Consider the following 23,748-nt stretch of genomic DNA (forward strand, 5'->3'; position numbering starts at 1 on the left):
CCTTGGTTTCAATTTGAGGATGATTCCTGCTAATACCAAAGACTGGATAGGACATCCATTAAAAGTCTACACAGCAATTGAAATGGAAAATTCCAAAAGAAACCCTATTAGAGTTTTTCTCCATCAAATCAACATTACAGACTTCTTATGCATTTCTTAATTAGACATTGATATTAACTGGACTGTTGCATGATTTAAATCTGGCTCTTAATCTCAGCTATTCTATGCTGCTGTAGTTTTTATGACATCCAACTAGTGACTGCTTTATGCATTAATCTATCTGGAAAACCACCTTCACATTTTTTTTGTCTTTTTTTAGAAGAATAAAGGCCCCAAGAAGGAAATGAAAGCTTTTGGGTTCAGCCATTAGTAATTTTCTGCTTAGTATTTGAAAAATTGCTTATTTTAATTGCTTCATAGAAGAAAAAGATATCAAAGCTAACGTTCTTTCTCTCCAAACTTTGTAATTATTTCTCTCAGACTCTTATTTGAAATGCCTTGAAAGGATTTTCATTGAAATGTAGATTTCTTCTCTTTCAAAAGTACTTTTATTCCCCCGTGCTTCTTTCCCTTTTTTTTTTTTTTTTTTTTCCTATTGACTTCCTCTCTAGATTTAGAGCAAAAACATAGTCTCCAATGTCTGGACACTGCAGCATGTGTCACACAGATGTCCCTAAAGTGACATCTTCTTTAAACCTAACCTTCCCATGGCCTATAGACTGTGCTGACAATTTGCCTTAGGTCTTAGTCTGGTACCCTTGGGCTTCCTCCAGGGATAGCAAAGAAAAGTCATAGGTATTATAGGGGTTTGCCCTATCTGCTCATTCTGAAATGTATTGTGTGATTTGCTAATTAATATCACCACCAAAATTAGGAATCTAATGGAAAAAATTCTATAAATGTGAGGGTGTCAGTGAGCTGAAGCCAAGGCACAGGTAAGCCTTGTATAATTTTGCGTTCGGTTTCCAGCAGAAATCCTGAATTATTATAAATTCCTGTAAATCCTGAATATCCTAATCCAGAAGGGAATTTACTAACCAAACCCTATAGTTAGTTCTGCATTGTATTTAAATGTCAGTAGCACAAAGCCTGAGGATCATGTTGGCCTCCACATTAATCCTTGACACCAATACAGCAATAGTAGCAAGAAGTTCTTTATTTCACCTATACATTTTCAGATAGCATTATTTACTAATAGATTATGATCTGGTCAAAATGATCTATACATTCATTACATCTGGAGTGGGCTTTCATAACTCATTGGACCTGAGAATGAGGCAAAACTCACATTTGTTTATAGTGCTGCAGTTCTGCTCAGCAAGAAAAGGTGCAGAGAAAACACTGTCCTAAGCACTTGTGGTCTGCTCTGAGTCCCAGGTGATTTCTCATGCCAGCTCACAAATATCTTTAAGAGCCTCAGAAGAGTGGGGACCCGGCTGCCTCCGAGCCACCTCAAAATGCAGCTGTCCCCTTGCAAATCAGTCACCCCACAAGCCTCCTGCAGCCATGGCTGAGGTTATCTCCCAGGGGAAATCTTCCCAGTGGAACAAAACATTTCGAGAATAGAAGATGGAAATGAAGCTAAAGCATTCTCAATATCAGATTTTGCACACTTTTTTTTTTTGCAATAACACAGAAGGAAGAAAGAGAATAAGAAAATGAGTTAGAGGGAGATGGAGAGAGAGATGGTCTATTAAGCAAAGCTACTTTTTTACTCTCTGAATTTACAGTCCTGATAGACATCTTTTTTCAAAATTACTCATTTTTTATATTCAGATACCACAGCTTTCAGTACTAGGTCCTAGATTTGTCTGGACAGATTACCCTCTTATTTCCACAATGAAACTTAATTATCCTTTTTATGTCTTCAGATACTTCCAGTTATTTCCTGAACTGTTTCTGGAGACAGAGAGCAGCTGATGGGTCAGTCAGTGAAGTAAATACTGTGCATCCCTACTGTTTTTAAAGTAAAAGCCCTTTGGCCCCAGGTCTTTTTGGAATGTTTTGAGGGCTACTACAAATAATTTGCTCAAATCTAGTTTTCTGAGCTTTTTCCTTTCTGTGACTAGGCAGAGACTCATCATTTTCTCACCACCTTTCTGTGTATTACTTGGAAGCATCTAAATGTGACTAACTCACCTGGAATCCGTAGAGGGATATTTGAATGCGTCATCTCTGAGACAAGAATAACTCCTCCTGAAATCCAGGGTGGAATTGACTGCATGGTTTCAAACACCCCTTCCTGTACCCCTGCTGTTGCAGCAAGAAGGAATGCATCCGAGTACTTAAGGCCCAAATGAATAAATAAATTAGTTCAAAGCAATTGCTGGAGCACAGAGGGGTGTGGGAGCTGCTGGTATTGAGGAGTTACTGGATTTTAGGACACTCTAGGTTTCTACTGTAAAGAAACCTGTAACACATGATCCACTGTCACTACCTTCTGTCTGAGCAGAACTAAAACAGAGCAGTCAACATGAAAATGTCACCTAAAATAACCCAGGACCTGCCAATACTGAACAGAAAATTATAATGAATATCCATTCAGACTTTGAGAGTTATTTTTCAGCTTTTTTTTTTATTTTTTAAGTCTCAGTTGTTCAAATTAGAAAGTAAAGTGTTACAACTAATTAAAATATAAATTGGCTAGAGAAAATCACCCAAATCATCAGGAAGCAGAGAGAGAGCACAACTGGGCATGTGTTATAGAATCCTTTATGAATTAAGTGCTAAATCCTAAAGGGCTGACCTGGCAAAATAATCTTAATATATAAATAGAGCAGGTGTTGCTGTGGTACCCAGGTACACTTTACTGGGTTGAACAAGTAATGGTCAAATGCAGCTTAACTAGGCTGGGGTGAACAACAGACTTTGTATGGATTTTACATATTGTATACACCCTGAATTAAACAAAATTTCTCTTACCCTGGCACAATATTGACACTGCAGTCACATCTCTGCATGAAAGTTTCTTCTTCCAAGTCCAACTCATGACCCCAGCCTGAAAGCAGGAACCAGGATGGTTCAGTATCACTGAGTCTGTCATACCAAAACCAGAAATTAAGATGTCACCGCGGTATAAAACACGAGTTTCTCTGTCACACCCAACCTACATTTTCTCCAGATGAGCTCATCATACTGGGTTTCCACTATCCTCAGAGAACAGATAATCTGTTTCCTATAAATACAATAAAGAGTGCTTCAAATGACATGACATTTTTTCAATTCATCATTTAGGTGATTCAAAATAAGTGCAAAAGGAAAAGATGCTGAAAGCAACAAGTAGCAGGAGCCCAGGACTGAGGAGCTCAGGAGGCTGAGTTCCCATTTTTGCTGTTGATGGATTCTCCCATCTCAGACCTGTCACCTGAACCTTCAGCCTGGGTGCATCTACCTGCCTCCACAGGAACCTGCAGCCCCATGTGCTGCACAATAAACTGTGCAGCACATCTCATCTCATCTCTGCCCTCACTCCCTGCAACTGGAAAAAGAGATAAAAAAATAATAATAAGTCCAGAATAATTATGTATTGTCTTTATAGTGAAACAGGCTTTGAGCATGGTGATCTCTCCACTGGGAGAAGTCCCATTTAAAAAATCTCCCTGGCATAAAAATGAATTGGATCCTGTTACATGAATGGCCTGTGTTTACTATTCTTTTCACTCACCTTCTAGTTGTTCATTTTCTGAGCTGACTTGTGCCTCTTCCTCTGCTGTCAGCAGGAATTGGGTAACAAGAACTTGCTGGAAATGGAGTGGTAAACAAATAAACAAACACAGAAAAGAACCTGCTGACTTGGCAGATGCACTATTACAACCAAGATGTAAAACTATCAAACAAAAAATGCAACTCCTGAATGTCTCATGACTCACATCACAAACAGTAAGGAACGAAACTGAAAGAGGATTTTAATCAGTGATAATGAATTTGGAACAACACTGGATTTCAGATCATAGGAAGATCAGGACAATTCTGGGTTTAATTCTTGGTTTGAATCAAATATTCTTCTTCCAGTAGCCATCAATCACTACATCCATTATCTGTAAAAAGGCAGTACTTGGACTATCCCAATAGCAATGACCACTCTACTATAACCAAGAAAATCAGTCAGCATCTTTGCTCTAGGGTAAGGAAAATATTTGGACACTTCAGGAGCACTCATTTCTCCTCCCAAGAGCCCAACACCTCTAAGTGTGTTATCAGGTCTCCTTGCTTCATCTGTTTCAATTTTGAAGCTCTTGGAAAAGGTAACAATTCACAACTGCTGCAATGGTCTTGCCCCAGGGAGATGGACAAAACAGCAGGGCAGAGGCAGAAACACCACAAGGAACCTAACGGATGTTTTCTTGGGAAAAAGGGGAGATTAATTAAAGGGGAAAATCTGCTGGTCATTAAGTGTCCTGGAGCAACTATTCTGACACCGAAGCAGTGAGTTTCTGTGTGGCTTTAAGACATCTGCCCTAAGGAAACATTTGCAATTGAAACTGTGTCCTCTTTTTCCCAAGTCTCGGATTCCCATGGGCCAGCAGTTGCCTTGCTAAATGAAATGCTTCTTTAGGGAGACTGGCTGGCCCCAGGGATTGGTAATGCAATATAGAGCCTTTCATCTCTCACCCATGAACCCAAGTCAAACAGAGTTTGGTAAATGGCCAATAACCCCTACCATTCCAGGGCTGTTTGGTGACCTGTGCGAAATGAGGAGGGTCATCTCTGTGTCTGTTTACTAGAAGGCAAGTGTCAACTTCACCATAAAAAAGGACACAGTTACTACTCATTATCACCCAATTTAACATTCTGAAGACAAGAGAATGAGCCTGGAAAACTCAGCCATCATCTGACCCAACCATGGCGGTCCCAGTACATCAGGGCTTGAAGAACATTAATGAGGACAGTTGCATTGTAGCAAACCAGGCTGTGCCTCTCCTGCCAACAAGAAATCCAAGTCTGAGCTACTTTCAGCTGCATGTGATTACAGTCCTTCCCAGACCCACGTGGAAATCCACAGGACTCAGTCCAGTTTTTGGGTGCATCAGGCACTAAAGCACAACCATGAAGTTTGCAGACTTCTGCAAATCTGCATTTATGGTCTAAAATATGCACAGGCAACTTGCACAGGGGCCCATAACCCAGCACTGATAGAGTTAATGTGCTGAGAAGCCCTGCACTGAAAGGCTCTGTTCCCTCACCCACCGTGAATATAGTGTTCTGGTTACCAAAACAGCTGTATTTGGAAGGGTTGAAGGCCAGAAGCTCACTGCAGTACCCACTCTTGCCCTATGCACTGCTCATTTTAAGGTCAGACCTTTAGCATCAGGAATCTGTTAGAAGAAAGAGGAATCGCTTTAAAAGTTGTTGCCACTCTGGGGATTACCCTGGAAGGTCTGAGAGGGTAAAGGAAAGGGCAGGGGCAGATAAACACTTGGCCACATGAAAAATCAGCTGCCCCTAAATTTCAATACATCTGCATAAACCTCCCAAAACTGCAACCAGCTTGTTCTTCCTCAGTGTCCCTGGTCACCTCTCTCATTTTGCAGCCCTTCTCATGCCACAGCAATGCTAACTCTGTCGTTGTTGGCTGAGTTACTGTTTAATCCCTCCTATCTTGATTAATTGCATTAAATTGGTATACCTATGTTAATTAAACAGAAGATGGCAGAGGCAGCTTTTACTTCTTGTTCTTTTGTGTAGATCATTTCCCAGGGTTTCACAGGTTGTGAAAAAATAACAATACAGACACACTACACATCATATTTCAGCACAGCTGATAAAGCTATTTTACTCATACAGTGGTCCATGATTCTTTTTGCATATCTCAGTATAGGTTTAATTACCACGCTGCTGCTGCATGGCAGCTCTTCTCACTTTTTCTTTTTTTTTTTTTTATTTGTATTATTTGCAAGTCATAATCATGTTTTCCTGTCATCCCCGAGCAATGTGCATGCGTGCGTACAGGCAAATGCCAAGCCTGGAAAGGAAATTTGATGCGTGTCCATGAATTAGAGTTTTCAAACTTTGGCTGAAGATTAGTACATGTAAACATAGCTCTGCCCCCTTCATCTTGGATAATTGGTCACAAATGCTACTTGACACTTCTCAAATCAGACACTTTACATACTTCTGAGCATAGCTGAACTTTTTTGGCAGGAATTAATTTGCTTTGCAACTTAGCTGCTCATTCCTGGCCCGATCCCTGCTCCAGTGATTTCAGGGCAATGTTCTGCCAGTGTGAGGAGCACAGAGGCAGGACCGGATCTGTTTGCTAGTGCAGACGAGCCCGGCTTTGTTGTCTGCCTCAGAAAAACAATTACTGCAGCTAATGTTCTGCCCTTTGCCAGCCTTGATTAACATGGGGATTTTTACCTTCAGGCCCCTCTTTCTATTCCAATTACTGAGCCAGTTACAGTGCATCAGGGGACACCTCAAAAGAATGGGGAAGGCGATGTAGCATCACTAGAAAATGCAACTTTTGAGGCATCAAGACCCTTCCACAGCATTACCAGCTTTATGGGAGATGGTCACAGACACCATCCGAGGAGACTCTCTCACTTTTTTTTCCTGCCCCTCCTGCAAACAGTGCACGCTCCAGCAGAGAAGGGAAATCCATTTCTGGAGTAGTGATGGAGTTTGAAGCAGGCACAGAATTTTGTGCTATTAAGGAGCCCCCTGTTTGCTCTGACAGTTCAGCATGTTTACTCACCGTGCACCAGTACTGCGAGAGCAGAGCAGACCATATGCTCACTTAGAAGGGCTGCCAGGTCTCAGGGAGCACTACTGTGCCTATTCCAGGAGGAGTTTGGGGCAAGAGCACATTCCATAAAGGATTTCACTAGGAATATTGCATTTTATCTGGTGATTTATTTCTGTCCAGTCTCTGTACTAAGTGGCAGATTATCAGCATCTCCATGTAGATCTATGAATAACCAGTGGGAAATCTAATTTGCCCTTTATTCACTGGGATGTTGATAAGCTGCAGCATATTAAAAATATTTGTCAGTTTGTTCTTCTCAGCTATCAAGTGGGGTATGTGCCACCTTGCCCTCCTCATGCTGGCTGCTTCTCCCAGAAAATGGAGAGAAAATGATGAAACAATGTCGGTTCTAGAAGAGGGTGACCATTTGCTTGAGTTATTTTAGGATTATTGCCTTGCTTCTAACTAAAACTTAAATCTGTAAATTAGATTGAGCTCCTACCTGCAGAAGCAAAGGGTAGAACTTTGTGCTGTGCTTCAGGTGTAGAGAGGAGCAAATCCCTGGTGGTGCACTCGTGTTTCCTTGTTTCTCAAGGCTTCGTGCAGCTCAAAGCACTGATGAGGAGTAGCCAAGACAGAAACAGTCCCCACCTCTGGCTTCTGGTGTCACGTGCCATGACCTAGAGCTGAGCCACAGCCCAGGGCCAGGGAACCAGCTGCATCAGCCACCTCCCTGAGTGCTTGGTCCCCAGGCTTCCAACCACTTTCTTGTGATGGTTCATCCCTAGAAAAGAAGGGTAGCTCATGTTATCAGAAATATGGCAGATTCACTGTGGAGAAGCAATAATTGCCCCAGGATTTGCTGTGGAATCATTCAAAAAAAGGCATGGCATGTTAGTATGTCTTGAGTTTTAATAGATTCATACTTTAAAATAAACCAATTGAGATGTATTTTGCTTCCTTCTGTTTAACTCAGATATTTGAATCCCTGTGGGAGTGGTGGGTATGATATTTCTAGGTGAACAAGGCAACAATTGGCCAAGAGATACAGCACAGCTCTAAAGTCTGAACTAAAGAGGATGTTTGGTTTCCATTACTATTATCTATCACTATAAATTTAGCTTTCAGGTCCTAGACATTTTAAAATAACATGTCTAGTGTTGGAATAGGAGACTATCAGAAAAAGTGAATTACAGGTTACAGGCTTCCAGGATTTGCAGTAAAAGAACTATTACAGTAATTACACCTGTAGAGTACTCATTTATGTTGTTATTAGGGGAAAGGGATGGGAGAATTAGGAGGTATGGAAAGAAAACATTGCAGAAGGAGAGCTAAATAGTTTAGCTGGGACAAAGAGCTCTGATGGCTCTTGGTCACACTTGTGTTTTCAGCACTTGAAGAGCCATGTGCATGTAGACCTGCAATGTCCAGGGATTTAGGTGAAACCACTCTAGATCACCAATATCTGGTACAAATGTACACAAACCTCAGCCCCCAGGAAGGCCCAGCCTCACATCCAGCCCCCAGACTGGGAGCTGGTACCTTTTTGTACCATTGAACACCTCCATGGTCTTTGCTGGGTGCAAATGGGGATTGACCAAGTGACTCCATGAGCTCCACTCTTCAGAGACAAAAGTCCTTCCCCATCCTCAAAGAAGATCAAACCCAGATTCTTGAACATTTGAAATGAGACTATAATAAGGAAAAACCAAATCTTTCTTTGCAGGGAAGAGGTGAATCTCCATTTTGACTCATTATTTTGTCAGAGCTAAGTGGCCATTATTAGTCCATGGGTACTTGCTGGTGTAAATCCATTGTGTCACATCCTGGATGTCATTACTTAAAGTCAGCAAACTCATGCTTCAGTGGCTGAAGATTTGCTTGCTTAACGCCTGGTTTCATCAACAAATTCAGGCTGGCAATGACATCCTACTTGTCCAAGCTAATATACAGCCTTGCACTGTCCTTGTTTCCCTTCCCATTCAAACTTATGGCTCTGTGTCAGTGTCTACCAAAAACCAACATTACAGCTGGAGAGAATGAAGTGATGAATGAACATGAGGTTTGCATGTAGATAATTAGAAGTCCGGCTGGGTAGATCACATTATTTAATGTATCATCATTATGTTTGTATTTTAAAAGCATTTAAAATATATTATTTCTTATATTACTCCATCTCTTCAGTGCTCCGACTCCAGGGATGAATTGTGCTGTGTGTTTTGGTAGAGATTTGTTTTCTAAAACATGATGGATCTCAAATCATGGCTGTAATAAGTGAGTTGTCCTTACTTGAGGAAACTCTTGTGTCAGGAGTAAAAGTCTTTGTTTGGCTGTGCTGCAAGAAGCAGGATGATATTTAATAATGACAGCTGAAACTCATCTCCAAGTGCAGACAATATTGATTTGTTCTAGTATAGAAAAGGTGGAATTAAAAAGCTGGTTTATTTAGAAATTTACGTATTCCTAAAAATGTCTGTTCAGCTCATTTTTAAATTTGATTTCTTATCCCAGGTGAATTACACTGCATTTCTGAATCTCAAGAACTGCCTGTGCCTGATAACAGCTGATCGAAGTACCAGCATAATTCAATTGTTTTGATTGTAAGATTTTTGTTTGCTGCTTTATTGGACAATGGTGTTTGCAAAACAGAGGTGAAGAGAACCAGAGATAGAATTGCAGCCCATAGTTGGTGCATGAGACTTAATATGAGGATAGGACCACGGTCTGTAAGGTCAGTGGCAAATGATACCAGCTAGCAGGCAAAATCAATGCCTGGTTCTGAAAAAAAACCAGCAAGGAAAATCTGTGCCAGTGTCCCAACATGACAAATGAACTTGGGCAAGTTGAAGATAATCATGATTATTTAATATTCCACAGCTTTACAACTTGATACTCTGTGGACAAAAGATCAGAAGTCTGCTGAATCCAAAGTTTTGAATCTTTGGGTCAATATGCTTCTCATGTCTTCAACATTGTTTAATTTAGGAGGAAACCGTTCTGAGCTAAGATAAGATCTCAGACAAAATTGACGTGGACTCACAACATGGCCTAACATAACAATTTAATCTATCCTGTGCTTCCCCTGAAAGAAGGCTTAATAACTGTGGTATGATTTCACCTGCTGCTTCTAACATTTGCTCATTCTTTTTTCCTGAGCAAATTTGGATTATCAGATGGCGAGCAGCTTTGTTCATGGTAGACAAACTTGAATTCATTTAGGATTAATAACAATAGGTTCAATCTTGGATTCAATGGCAGTTCTTAATGAATGGAATCTTTGGAAGATAAATGTTTGTTTGTGTGAAAAGAGAAATAATTAATTCTCCATTTTTCTGGGTATGAGGTGATTATAGTACATATCACAAAATGTTTTCCCTGTGTTTCCAGCCCTGGGTATAAGAACTGCAGGAATGTTCCCCAAGCCCCAGCATTGCAGATATGAGCCATTTTGACCTTGTCATTTCAAAATCTGAAGTTTTGCAATGAATTGTTTGTGTGAGAAAAAAAAAATGTATCTCTTACTCACAGTACTCTCAGGTCCTCCTGGTGATCTGATGCAGGGCAGAGAGGAGGGAGGAAGGTCCACGTCGCTGCGATCCATCAGCAGCCGTGGGTCAGCACAGGGTTACTTGGATGAAGGAATCAAGGCTGCATCTGGATTTTGGCCCAATCCTCACCATTGTATTAGACATGGGCATCTTCCAAATTCCTGTGGGAAATCCCACGTTCTTCATTACTGTCCCTGTCTCTTGGGAAGCGGCCGGAGCCCACACAACCACCGTGCCCAGCCAGGAGAGGCTGCACTGCCCAGCACCCGGTACCCACTGACCTCAGGAGGAATTAACAGGCTTCAGCAAACGTACCCTGCAGGCAATTTTACCCTGGAAAAACATCACCCACATTGCTAGAGTTTAGGACAACAAATTAGAGCTTTAATATGCACTGGCCGCTTCCCCCCCACCCCCCCCACCCCATCCCCACACCACCACCATCCCCCCTCCCAGCCCAGTAAGATCCAGTTGCTTAATTCCATTTGAAATCACCCGGGTTAGGCACCTAAATAATCTTGTCCTTCATGCCTGTCAACATCTTGAGGCACCTAACCACCTTTAGAGATGTGGTGTGAAAGCTTGTGAACGATGCAATCGAGGAGGGAAACAAAAGACAAGTATCCCTATTTGCTGCCCAAGAATCCACAAAGAATGCTGCTTCAGCTCTGCTCTGATTTCTAATTAGATTATGAGTGATGTAGGACTCTGAAGCCAAGCTGGAGTTTGTGCTAGCACTTTGCATGTATGAATGACAAAGGGACACCACTTTCATATTGATTTAGGCAAGCCAGTGGAAGAATGTTTAAACATCAAGTGCTTGATGTCCCAGTTTGCCAGAGCACCTGGAAATATCAAATTAATTCCAGGTGTTCTGCCATTAAGACAGGCTTGCTGCTTTTACAGCCACACATACAAAATGTGGCTCCCAGTTCCACAAATAAAAACGGAATGGTTTCTGCTCCTAATGCCTCGATAACTCCGACATATTGCAAGTTCTGGAAAGAATTTTAATCTACATAGTTTTTTTTTAAATGGGAAGGGGAGCGAGGGGGGAAAGATTTTAAATATGCTGCATACAATTTGTGATGGTCATCTCTAAAATGCAGCTCCATTATCCTTTTCCATTTGGAATGAATGAGGCTAATTAATTTCAGGCCATACTTGATGAGGTCAGCACCATACGAAGGGTGCGTGCTAGACATTGCTAATCTCTTTCAGCTGAGAGTGATGAATTAAAGATGAAGCATTCCTTTGCAGGCCTAATTTAGAATGTATATCAAAAACCTACAGCAAATAATACTATACCCTACAACAAAGGAAAACTTGTTCTCTCAGGCTCCCATGTAGGGTTGATTTTAAAGGCATTTTCATTTCGCTTTGGAATTCCAGCTGTGGATGGGTGAAACAGTTCAGAAAATTCAAGCTTTCTCTCTTTCTATTGCTTTTATGGACAAAAGTAGGCAAGGGGGGGCTAAGGGGAGAGAGAAACTGGTCCGTGTTTGATCCTGTATATCCTGTGATTCCGACTGTACGCTCGGTGTTTAGGAAACCAGGTACCTGTGACGTGACACCCTCCAGGGCCACACTCACATCCTACTGTTGGGGTTTTCTAAGTCTGAGGGGAAAGCAGTCAAGGGTCCCCTTTGGTTCAGCATCGTCCCAAGAATGTTTTTTTGGACGTTGCAGGCAGGAAAGAGGACGGGTCCAGCAGTTCTGCTGGGTCACCCAACAAGGACAGGAGATTCCAAGCCCTCACAGAACTGTCATTCTCCCTAGGAATAAACACCTCCCTATACCAAAATATTCCATCGCACCTAGAAGTACAGATAGCAAAACTGAATGGAACAAATCACTGTGAAAGCAACCAGGTCTGGGAGCAAGACAAATTGCTACACAGCTCCCAAACTGGTTGGAGTTGAGGCTCAGCCAAGCTTTGCCACCTTTCCCTCAGGGCAAAGCCACCCACAAAGTCCATAGGGATTTTCCCTGCAAGAGGGACTGCAGGATTTGTCCCTGTGGGCAGCAAGAAGCTGAATTGTCATTTTGGTAAAACAGAGACTTATGAAACCTTAAGCCAGTCTCAGAAGGAGGCTGCAAACAACAGACTAGCGTCCTCCCCACCACTTCTCTGTTCAATACCTGGCAGTTTCTTGGAATTCTTGACAGGTTGTTGCAGCGAGTCGGAGTTCCCAACTGGTGGCCACAAGCGGCTGCTGTCTTTGTATCCCAGTAGTCCTCATTAGAACAAAGCTGCTTCGAATTAAATCCAATCTACATGCCGAATCAATCTTTCAACCCTTTGATTGCTTCTGAAAATATTTATACTTCTTAATAATGCACATTTTGTCCCAAAGCCTGTGATTAAACCCAGACAAGGTCCGGAGAAGCCTGAAGTATATGTGGAAGGGGTTGTTTTGGACAGGAAAAGAAAGATAAAGACACAGGTTTTTCCTATTGTGAAATCATTAGAGTGTATAAATCTAGCAATTGCAGTTGTATAAGCATCAGAGTGGGGTTGTAATAAATACAGATTGGAGTATTATAGTAACCAAATGGAGTTTATGGATTATGTTCACTAGTTCATATTTCTCAGCTACTACAACCTAACTAGCTTCATGCTGCACTCACCTCTGTTAATATTCCCTATTAATATTCTCTTTACGTGTTTGTGGGGGGAAAAAAAAAAGTTAGGATTCAACTGCTGCTCTGTGTAAAATAAATATGTTTAAAGAATCATGCCCTCCAAAGAAAAAAAATAAACACAGGGATGCTGCAAAGCGACTGCACTCGAAGGGCACAGGCTGTGGCTGGCTGAAATCAGCCCCATTCTGCTGAAAGTTAATAACTTCCATCTGAGTGGGATCTGGTCCTAATGCAGGGCATTTGCTGTGTGAAAATTGGGGTGTAAAAATGAAGAAAACAACTTCTGCTATCCCTTACCCTGGTGAATTTTTAGGGTGGTAAATAATAAGCTTTGGCTGGAGATGAGAAGCGCACAAAGGCTTTGAAACTGGGCTGTGTGGTAAACAGTGTATTATTCCCTTCTCAAAAAGCAACATGCATCACAGGTGAGACATGAGGAGATGAAGGGAAGGAAACATTCCTTGGCTAAGAAGTAACCCAGATAGGGCCAGATCCTCCAGAGTGGGGATCTGCCGTCGATTAAGAAGGTGGTGGTGGCTGGGGACGCAGATCAGATAAAGGCTCTGTACCTGTCTCCCTCCCTAAACACAAATGACTGCCCTTGTCTCCAAAAAAATGGAAAAATTGACTTTGGAAAACACACCATAATAAATCTCCTTTGATATAGTATGCAGTGTCTGGGTGAAAGGGAAAGAAATCCTAGAAACTAAAAGTATGTAATGCTTATTTAATATCATTGTCATCAGCAGCATCAGATGGTAAATGCAGGTAATATTCTTCAGGAGTGGGTTGGTAAATGCTTATGGTAGTTTTGCTTGTGACAGTTTCCCCTTTCATAAAGGAGAGAAAGAAATATTCTCAGCTAAAATATTATTCATTGACTCTTTCATCACGTAGTTCATTACATTAAGTTGTTATTTCCTAAATATGTTGGGGGGTGGTAATATTATTATACATATATCCTGAGTCATGATGGCTGTTTTGCATTAATGTATGATTTGGATACTCAGTCTTTAAGGTAGAGAGAAGGGGTGGGTTTATCATGACCATAAATAAGGGGAGAGCAGAGATTGAAAAAACCTCTCAAAAATAGGGATGGGTCCAAAATCTATGACACTCATGAAAATCCATTTTGGATCAGAACCCATCAGAACTCTGTATTATATAACCAGCATTTTCTGAGTATCTTCTATTGTTTGACAACCCTCATTTCACACTGAACTTGGAGTTCATTTCTGAACAGAAGCTTTTTGTATAGAAACTTTTAATCATATCCTTTAGTGAACACACACATACCATCGAGGATATTGTCTTATTAAAGAGTTTAAGCCTAAAGGTGTATGCCTACTTTTAAAAGAAATTTTCTGATTGTAGATAACTGCTCAATTTGATTTAGTGTCCAATGATAGTGATGGGGTTGATAACTGAGCATTCATCGGTAATTCATCTTGTGCTAGTAGAAATTTACAGCAAAGCAGTGCTTTCCCAACACTGACAAGTCCTATTAATCTTCTTCAGACACATTTCAATAGGTGTCTCCATCTGTGCCCAACATCTAAACACTCTGGCATCACTGGGGACTTGGAGACACCTTCATTTCAGGTTACACTAGTGAAAATGTGATACTAGATTGTACTCTATTTTTAACCTAATTCTCTCTTTTCATTCAATTAGCCTTTCTTGCCTGCATTTTTCTACTCATGTGTAACATCCTTTTCCCAGGAATAGCTTAAAAATGAGATTTAGTTACTTAAAGAGACAGAATCTGCCAGGGCAAGAGCAACCAAGATCTCAGTACAGAAAAGCAGAATAACAAAGCTCAGAGACACAGCGTGGAGTCCGAATTGCCACTCACCAAACACGTCCTGAACAGCATTCCCACAATATTCCCCTCCTGATGCACCTCTTGCAGGCACCACTGGGTTAGGACAGGTCTGAAACTAAAGCTGAAAACAACTGCAGGATGTTTGGGTGTTGAAATCCCAAACAGCTCTGTTTGTTCGTGCTGCACGGGGATCCCCGGCATCCATCCCCACTTCACTTCACATATACAACTAATGCATGAACAAACACAGCCCAGTCAAATTACAGCAGTAACATTTATGGGTGGATTATGTTCCAACTTCCTCACTTATTATTAAAAGCGAGTAAATTGTGAAGCACATGGAAGAGGTAGGGTGCAAATGCAAGCGAATTTCCACTCTGAACCAAATGTTGTTTTTTCACTTTCAAAGCTGCGATGAGTTTGCGAGCAGACGCAGCACAGCTTTAAAGCTTACTCATTCAAAAATGTGTGTTTGGGTTCCTTCTTTTTTTTTTTTTTTTTTTTTTTCCCCTCTCCCCTCCTTACTCCATAAAAATTTGCCTTTCAAAGAGGAGCAGATGCACACCATTTGGGTTTGGGTGGCTCCTACTTGCTCTGAACTTTCTTCTGAAAAGAGCAAACCGTGAGCCGTGCGTCTGCTCCGCGCCTCAGAGGCAGTTTCAAACTTTGTTTCTGGCTTTATGAAGTTCTCTCGTGAGTCGTATTATAGATCTAAATGACCTTATTGTAGGTGGCAAGTTTAAATGTGCCATATTAATAACTTGTTATCCAAGACAAATTAAGTCCTTATGTGTCAAAAGCACTCTGTTCTGGATTACCTACAAGACAAGTATTTATTGAATAAACGTTGGATCCAATTTCATTTTAATGTGACTGACTGTATGCTGCAGCCCCTCAGAACGAGATAAAAACACTCAAACCTACAACTGTGTTGCAACATTACACCTAACTTGTCTATTTCTATTATTGTCTTTTTAACATGGGATCTCAAAAGTGTTTGGGGGGTTTAAGGATTTATTATTATTATTGTTATTATTTTTTTCTGAAGAGCAAGGAGAGAGATAGAAAAAAAGACTGGCATTCAGCCTAAAGAGAAATCATTGAAACAAATTAATCCTATGCCGTTTAAATTGACATGGTAATCCATCATCAGCAAAGGGAAACTCTGAAAGCAATCTAGAATCTGCAGTGTTCTTTCACTGGCCCTCAGGCACAAAGACAGATAGTAAAAGAGGAAGGGGGGAAAAAATCATAAAAGTTAGCAGCACCTTAGCATAGGGAAAGGCTAGAGAAAGCAGCTTTCACTTTTTCCTGCTTTCGAGCACCCAGCTCAGAGAGCAGCGCTGATTAACCCTCAGTCACTGCCTGCTAACGTTTACTTGTGTGTCAGATCATCTTCAGCTGCTGGGATAGGAGTTATTTCAAATAGTGCAGAGCCCCCGTCCTGTATAAACTCCACCATTGAAAACTCTGCCAAACGTCAACTTGGGCATTTCTGCTTACAGAGGGCCTTTTATTAGCCTAAACTTGATCATTCCAAATGGACAATAAATTCTATCTGCAGAGCCCTGCAGAAAATAGCTGTACTATCCTTGGGAGTTTAATAGCCAGAATTTTCATAGAGCTAGCATGAAAAAAACTGGGGGGGTTTATTTGGGTTTGGACTCAGGGTATTTTTTTGTCTATCCCCTGCTTTCTCAGTGGGGCTATCCACTATAATATATGTTTCCCAAGAGATTTTTCAAACTAGTTTTAAATATCTAAAGTGATGAGACTTTGTGCACCTTTAAAATTTTATTAGACTTACGGTCAGAAGAAAACATAAACCTCTTGGGCCTTGAAAGCCCATTGCAATACAGCCATTATCCCTATAATGTCAACAGAGCTACAAAATTCTCTAGAAATAAACCTTTTAAGAACAGCTTTGCCTGCTTCATGTTTTCTTTTAAGGTCAGTGGTGCATCACTTTTTTGGAAAGCGTTTCCCCTCTCTGGCCAGGTTTAGCAATGTGAAATAGAATGTATATTACTAAATGAATAGGTTTAATTTTAGGCACTGAAAAAATAAATAGAAGAAGAGAGCCAGGGCAGGAATAATACCTTTCAGTTAGAAACAGACATAGTAGAAAGAAAAAGTCAGAACTTTAGTGCCAGGGGCAAAGGGGTGAAAGGCTGCCTAATATGAACCATATCCAACATCTGCCCTATTTTAATTTAGCAGGGATAAAGTTTCTTCTTTTTTATTATTAAGAAAACTTTATGTGGCAGAGAAACCCATGAGCTATGTTATCAAAACTGTTTTATTGTCACACTGAAACTTAGAACTATTAAGAATTGGCAGGGCAAAGAGATAAAAACTCCCCTTCTCTCTCCCTTTATACTCTGTGACAAGCCTGGGCTCGGGTCCTGCTGACTGGGATGTCCTTTTCATGTCTTTATGAAGTACTGCACTTGGGGCTGTAATATAAAGGGGAGGTTAATTGTTCAGGATGGGTCCAAATGATTGATTCTCCAGGTTAGAAAAAAAATAAATTAATAAATTAGAAAATCTGAATATTTAAAACAAAACCCTGATGCGGTGGTCGCCCTCGGAGGTGAGAGATGGTGGTGGTGCACAACAAGTGTAAAGAAGGGCTGGGCTGGGGATCTGTATGAGAAACAGCCCAAATTGCCAGACTGGAACATGATCTCATTCCATCTAAAAGTTTTCCACCTCAACAGTGCAAATTCCACTATAAAATAACAAAGTGTACCAAACCACATGTGAGTAGCTGTAGGAGTAAGAGAGCAAATTGGTTTCTGACAAAAGAAGGATGAATACCTTCGGATAATCTAAAGTTAAAATTTGATTGAAAGCATAACATTCCTCTAAGCATCAATATGCTTAGGATCCAAAATATGGTTATTTTATTACCAGTTAATACTTAGATCAAAGCAAAACACTGTAGCTGGAAGGGACATTCTCTCTGGAAATAAAGTTCCATGTAATTATTTCCTATTAAAAACTAAAACTGGTCTTAGATTCAAAAATTTGGGCTTCCTTACATGTGATATAATGCAAGCTTGTCAAGAGAGAGCAGATGTAGCATTTTTCACTGTTTGCTGGTATCTCTTTGCTTTAAAGTTTTTTGGTTTAGCTTTAACCCTTTGAATGTGAAAGATTCTCATCCAATTTACCTCAGTCAAACCAGGACGACTGTTTTGGATTATATCAACTCATTTCTTTTGATAAGAAATTAGGATTTGATATAAACTAACATCATTTTAAATAAAGCCTGCAAATGTGAGGAGGTGAAATCTAAAAAAAATGATATGGCGATGGGTAGGCAGCTGAAAGTTAAATATTAAATTGTAAACAAAGGTTTTACTCTTGGGCAAAACAGCTCATCTTAATTCAGTTCGAGACATGGAGTTTAAAATATGCACTCAAAATACTTCCAAGAAAGCTGCAACCTTTCAGAGAAGAGAGATAAGAATGTATTTTAATTATGAGGTTATAAATATGCGATAGATTTAATTTTTTTTTTTTTTACTAACTCCTAACGTGCTACATAACATTGTTCAGATGCAGTTATACATTTATCTGTCTGTCTCTATTCCTGTCCAGGGTTTTGCTTTTATTTTATTCTTTCTCCTTTTTATTTTTTTCCTCCTGATAGCTCAATCTCTATTTATGGCATCGTTGAGGCAGGCCCTGGGAAAAAAAAAGAATCTATCCTTCTGTATTTATAAACCACCACAGAATAAATAGGGAATGGTTCCTTTTTGCAACTGAAGGGCTGGTATTATAAGTAGCAATATGAAATATTTAGACACATTATTTCAAGCTTCCCGGCTGCTTCTGATTCTGCTAATTATTTTTGATCTGTCACTCAGAAATAAAAAAATAAATAAATAAAACTTTAAAGAGTTCATTAGGACTGCAGAAAGGAAGAAGAGACAGATATAAGGCAGCAATTATAATTTGGTTTTAACATGTTTTTTTCATTTTTTGCTGACTCCTCAGCTACATTGTTTAGTAGAAGGATGGCTACAATATACTTCTACATTAAAGCCTGTTAAATAGGGAAGAAGCTGAGACATTCAGCTGGGATATTGTTTGCTAGCTCAATTAGTATCCCAAGAATTTGAAAGTACAATAAATGTATCTGAAGATCATATCTAAACATACTTACCAAAAAGTACCCACCTCTCTCAGCAGTTCACATATTTCTGCCTTCTAACTGGGAGGGGGAAAAAAAAGGAAAAAAAAAAAAAAAAAGGCAGTTCGATGTGTAGGTTAAGATTGGCGTGTGGCAAGGTTTGTGTGAGATACAAAGAAATCTGTATTTCACTCAACAATTTCATTGCTTAAACATATAGTTTAGAAGCATCTTTTCCTTAAACATGTGGTTCAATAACATTTTCTTCAAAGGAACAACTCAGTGTGTTAAAAGATTTAAGAACAAAGAATGTGCTGCAAAATGCAAATTCCTCCAGTGTTACACTGTGTATGCAATTATGTATGTAGGCAGATAGATATAATTTGAGAGTTATTAACTTTCAACATCAATGATGTACCCTGAATCAATACAATGTAACTACCTATTAAAATATAAACCAGGTGTGTTCCCAGGCAAATACAGTCTGAGAAGATTCTCTAGAATTCTTTTTTTTTTTTCTTTAAAGATTACAGCTCTGCTGTGGACAAGAAGCTCAAGAGACTGGTGCTGGTCCTAAAGATGGAGATTGCTTTGCCTTTTTTGCTGATGGTTCTAGAATGTTTCATTTCCTCCACGTTTGGACAAAAAAAAATTAAAAATAATAAACAATAATGAAATGGTGTGAAGGGGATGAATTGCCTCACAAACATCCGTACATTTATACACCGCCGGATGCATGGGAAAGAGAAAAGTTCCCAATTTCCATCTTTCCTTTGGCTGAAGGGAGGGAATGAAGGGAGCAAAAATCATTTTAAGCTTTGCCCTCCCGGCGGATCGACCCTTCTTGCAAATCCCTTTCTCCTGGCCGCCCTCCCTCGCTCCCCCGAGCACACAGCCCGGCGCAGTTAACCTTGGAGCGGCGCCGGGGAGGGAAGGGTTAATGAAACCCAGCTCTTTACGACCTCCAGGGTCAGACTCTTCCTATCTGCAATCTAAGGAATTAGGTAAGGAGGTTATAAGATTATAGTGAAAGGAGTTATAGGCCCTCGTAGCCTCACACCTGAACATATTGGGCTAATCCACTGGGATTCTTAAAAATCGCTTCAGCTATGGAAAACTGTTAATTAGGCTGAGTCTGTCCCGAGGTTTCCTGTTGCATTAGAGATCCAGCCGAGCTGCCTGCACTCCATAGGCTCGCATGAAATGTTCTTAGTGCGCCTAACTTTCTGTCCCTTCTCCACGACTGAAATAGGCATCAGCCACTGATTTCGGGGTTAAAAAAAAAGCAAAGCTGGGGGGAAACTCAGCCAGAGAGATGAACAAAAGTCAACCCCCTCCGGTCCCTGAGCCCTGGGTGCCCGGCAGGCTATTTGCAGCTGTTTCTAACTTCAGTGTTTGTTTACAGTAGCAAAATTAGCACTTGGAGGAGAAGTGAAAAGCTGTTTTCACATCAGTTTTACTCCTCGGTTCCTAGCTTGAGATGCCTTTGCTCCCTCCCAGCAATCAGCATCATTTAAAGTGCGGAACAAACTTTCTCTCTCTGCTTTGACTTAGTTCTCTGCAGTCGCATCCTATTTTCTGCTAAAGAAAAATACGCGGAGAGAAGGTAGCATGTGAACACGGGCCAAACATCACGGATTCGAGGCAAAAAAATAATAATCATAATCCCGAGCATCCCAACAGAACGTATTTCAATGTCGCATGGCAGAGCCCTGCCCTAGTCCCAGCTTTCTGCCCTTTGGCACTCAGATATTTGCTTGTCTCCAGCAAAGTTTTCTTTAATCCGCCGAGACACCCCAGGGCTGTACCTGAGCCACGGCTAAATTGCTCCCTACAACCGATAAAATCCCGCAGCAGCAACTCCCCAGCTTCACTACTTAAAGCAAGGGCTGGTTTTAGCCATTTTGTCATTTGCAGAAATGCTGATTTTTTTTTTATTATTATTTTTTAAAATTTTTTCCTATGCCACTTGTGGTCACCCTCGAATGGCAGTAATCTGTAGATTACATATTACGAGCCTTGTCATTACGTGGATAAAATGAGGTGGTTAAACGCTAAAATCCATTTTACTCACCACATTTGCTTGTGGGGAGGGAGGGGGCGGGAAGGAGAGGGGAGGACAAACTTGTAGGAGAAGGATTTAAACCCCTCGGATGGGAGCTGGATGTGCTGTCAGAGCCCTCTCTGCTTGGTGGGTACACGGGCTGGGGACCCCTCAACTTCACCTCCAAGGCAGGCGCCCGATCACTCCAGCCCTCTGCCTCTCTCCTGAGCCTTTTGTCCCCATTTTCGTGGTATCTCAGCTTTGCTCCACAGAGGCGACTTTTCTCTGCCTCTCCTGGATTTGCTCTGTAGCATTTCTAGGCTCCTACTCTCCAGCTCTCCCCCCGTTTGCCTCTTTCATCTGTGTCCCTGATCCCTCTCCAGCTGATGTGATTCTTTAGAAATGTTGGTCTTATCCCGTCCCTACCTTTGCCGGCTCTGATTAGATATTATTTTTTCATTGGCTCTGCTACAATGGGTTCCTCCCTTTAATCTCTCGGTATATTTTCCCCCTCCCGGTATAACCAAATCCATGAAATTCACAGCCTCTCTCTTTGACACGACTGGTTCGTCTAATCACTCCATATCGATTTCCCTAACTCTTTTCATCCAGCTGAAGACACATTTTAAAACACTCCAAGCCAGAGTGTGCTCTTTGCTTTATACACACTAATAAAATGATTTACCCTTCTCTCTCTGCTCTCCTCACAGGAGAAAATCGTTCAAGTCGCGGCTATTTGTGTGTGATCAGTAAATATTTAGTGTGGCGACATCCTCAGCTCCTCTCCTGATCAATACGCAACCCAACAGGAGGTGGACTATTGTCCGGGTAGTGACTTGCTGAGATCTCCTTTAGATGAATTCTTTGCCCCCCATACTGTCTGTTATGATTTATCCTCGAAGGTGACCAATAAAGAAAAACTGTCTCTAAAAACGTCTGTTTCTAACCTGTTTACCGTGCCACTAAAGCACCTAAGCGAGGAATGCCTTATTCATCCCCGTCTCCCACATCCCTGGGATGGGCTGACACACGCAGGGAGCTGCTGGAAAATGGGGATCCAAGCGGGCAGCCCCCGCAGCGCTGCTCTGCATCCCTGAACCCCTCGATCCCCTGTTCCCCGACCTCTCCATAAAACCCCGGCCGCTCTCTGCGCTGCGGTGTCACGGCACTGAAAGGGCGATTCCCCGCTCGCAGCCACCCTGCAGCATCTTCGGGCACAGGGCTGGCTCCCCCAGCTCAGCCTCAGCCGGTGCCAACGATGTGCCCAGGGATGGAGGGTGCCCCAGCAACTCCCAGCCCGCCTCTCCCCTCCTCTTCATCGCATCCCGCGGCTCTGCCTGCCCCAGGACCAGGCTGAGGCAGGGCTGCTGGGGGCTCTGTGGTTTTTTTTTGTTTGTTTGTCTGGGTCTTTTTTGTTTGGGGTGGTTTTTTTGAACGACATGGAAAAGCTTCAGTGAAGGAAAATAATAATAATAATAATAATGGGAATGGAGAAGAGCTTAAAGCCCGTTTCCTGTGGTTAACCATAACGAGAGCTTTCCCAGAGTGATAAAATGGGCAGCCAGAGAAGTTCGCGTGTGTTTGTGTGTGTTTTATCCTGATCTGCTGTTTCACTCCTGGGAAAGCCAATGCCTCCCCTTGCAATTGCCCCAGGAGTGTGCTGTGCCCGCTGAGATGTCCGAGACAGCAGTGCCTGCTGTGTGGGTGCCTGTCCGAGGCAGCCTGGGTGCCTCCACACAATGGCCACACAGTGATATCTGCATCGTCTCTGTGTGCTCGCTCACATCGTGTCCTGCAGCCCACAGAGGTGCCCAGATATTTATTTTATTCCCGTGCGTGTGCGTTTGCACCTCAGCTCTAGGTCGAAGGCGCTTGTCTCTGCAAATGGACATTGCCTGCACAGGCGCTGCATAAATCCAGGGCTGTGTATTACAGATGTGCGACTGTTATTCAAATGTAAAACCAGCTACATCCACCTGTTAACTTTGTTTAGAAACCACTTTCACTAATGGCTTTTCTCTAACTTATTCAGCCCGTTACTCGAGTATAGGAGGCAATGGAGGGGAAAAATCCATATGAAACCCTGCTCACAGCCTCTCTTCGAGAGGACACTTTCCACACCTTGCCCAGACAGGGCTCCTATAGAGCGCTTATCTCTCGAATATATCTTTATACTAATGCATACTTAATTGGTCTGTCTTGACTGTCCATATAAAACAATTTAATTAGGGTGCTTTCTGCTTTGGAAAGAAAGAAAAAAAAATCTGCCCAGCATTTATTGTATTTAGCACCAATACAGGCAGAAAATGTTGCACAAGTTTTTGGTTGAAAGAGCACCTATGTGTCCATTGAAGGGCGTTGATCCGAAAAGACAGAGAGGACAAGTAAAATCGATTTGAAGCAACCCTCTCTGTCCCTTTCACACCATTCAGACACTCCATTCCTTCTAAGACAAAGACCCAGCGCCTTGGGAATGCTGGCAAGGCGGGGGGGGGGAGGGGGGGGAAGGAGGAAAAAAAAGGAAAAAAAAAGAGGGGGAAAAAAAATAAAGGAAAAAAGCTCCAATCCCCCCAAGCGAAAGGGAGAGCTCTGAAATTCCTTCATATTGCTGTTATTTACCCCCGAAGATATGTTCAACTCCAGGATTTTCTTCAATTCGGCATCTAACACTGCTGCTGCGAGGAATGTCCCTGGAAGGGGAGGAGGTAATTATGGCTATTAGTGCTGCGAGCCCAGCCGCAACCTTGGTCACTCGCAGGCTTTTAGGGTTAAAATAGCCCTCACCTCTGACCCCTGCGGAGCAAAGTTGTAGCTATTGCCACAAGTTGGGCCAAAGTTTTCAAATCCAGGGCTGGGCAA

At 41.7% G+C, this 23,748-nt stretch overlaps 1 long non-coding RNA gene across 1 annotated transcript in view; it reads right to left on the reverse strand.

Annotated features, from left to right (window-relative positions):
- Nucleotides 1-15,175, reverse strand: part of LOC121343308 — a 49,282-nt gene extending 34,107 nt beyond the window's left edge. The window contains exons 1-6 of the long non-coding RNA XR_005953689.1: nt 14,735-15,175; nt 12,376-12,545; nt 10,212-10,566; nt 7,188-7,469; nt 3,665-3,740; nt 2,923-2,998 (exon numbers count right to left, since the gene is read on the reverse strand). This is a non-coding gene — a long non-coding RNA (uncharacterized LOC121343308). The remainder of the gene's footprint in view (nt 1-2,922; nt 2,999-3,664; nt 3,741-7,187; nt 7,470-10,211; nt 10,567-12,375; nt 12,546-14,734) is intronic.
- Nucleotides 15,176-23,748: the final 8,573 nt, after the last annotated feature.

This window comes from Onychostruthus taczanowskii, unplaced genomic scaffold, assembly GCF_017590055.1.
Source record: "Onychostruthus taczanowskii isolate IOZ18803 unplaced genomic scaffold, ASM1759005v1 scaffold6, whole genome shotgun sequence".
Taxonomy (NCBI): domain Eukaryota; kingdom Metazoa; phylum Chordata; class Aves; order Passeriformes; family Passeridae; genus Onychostruthus; species Onychostruthus taczanowskii.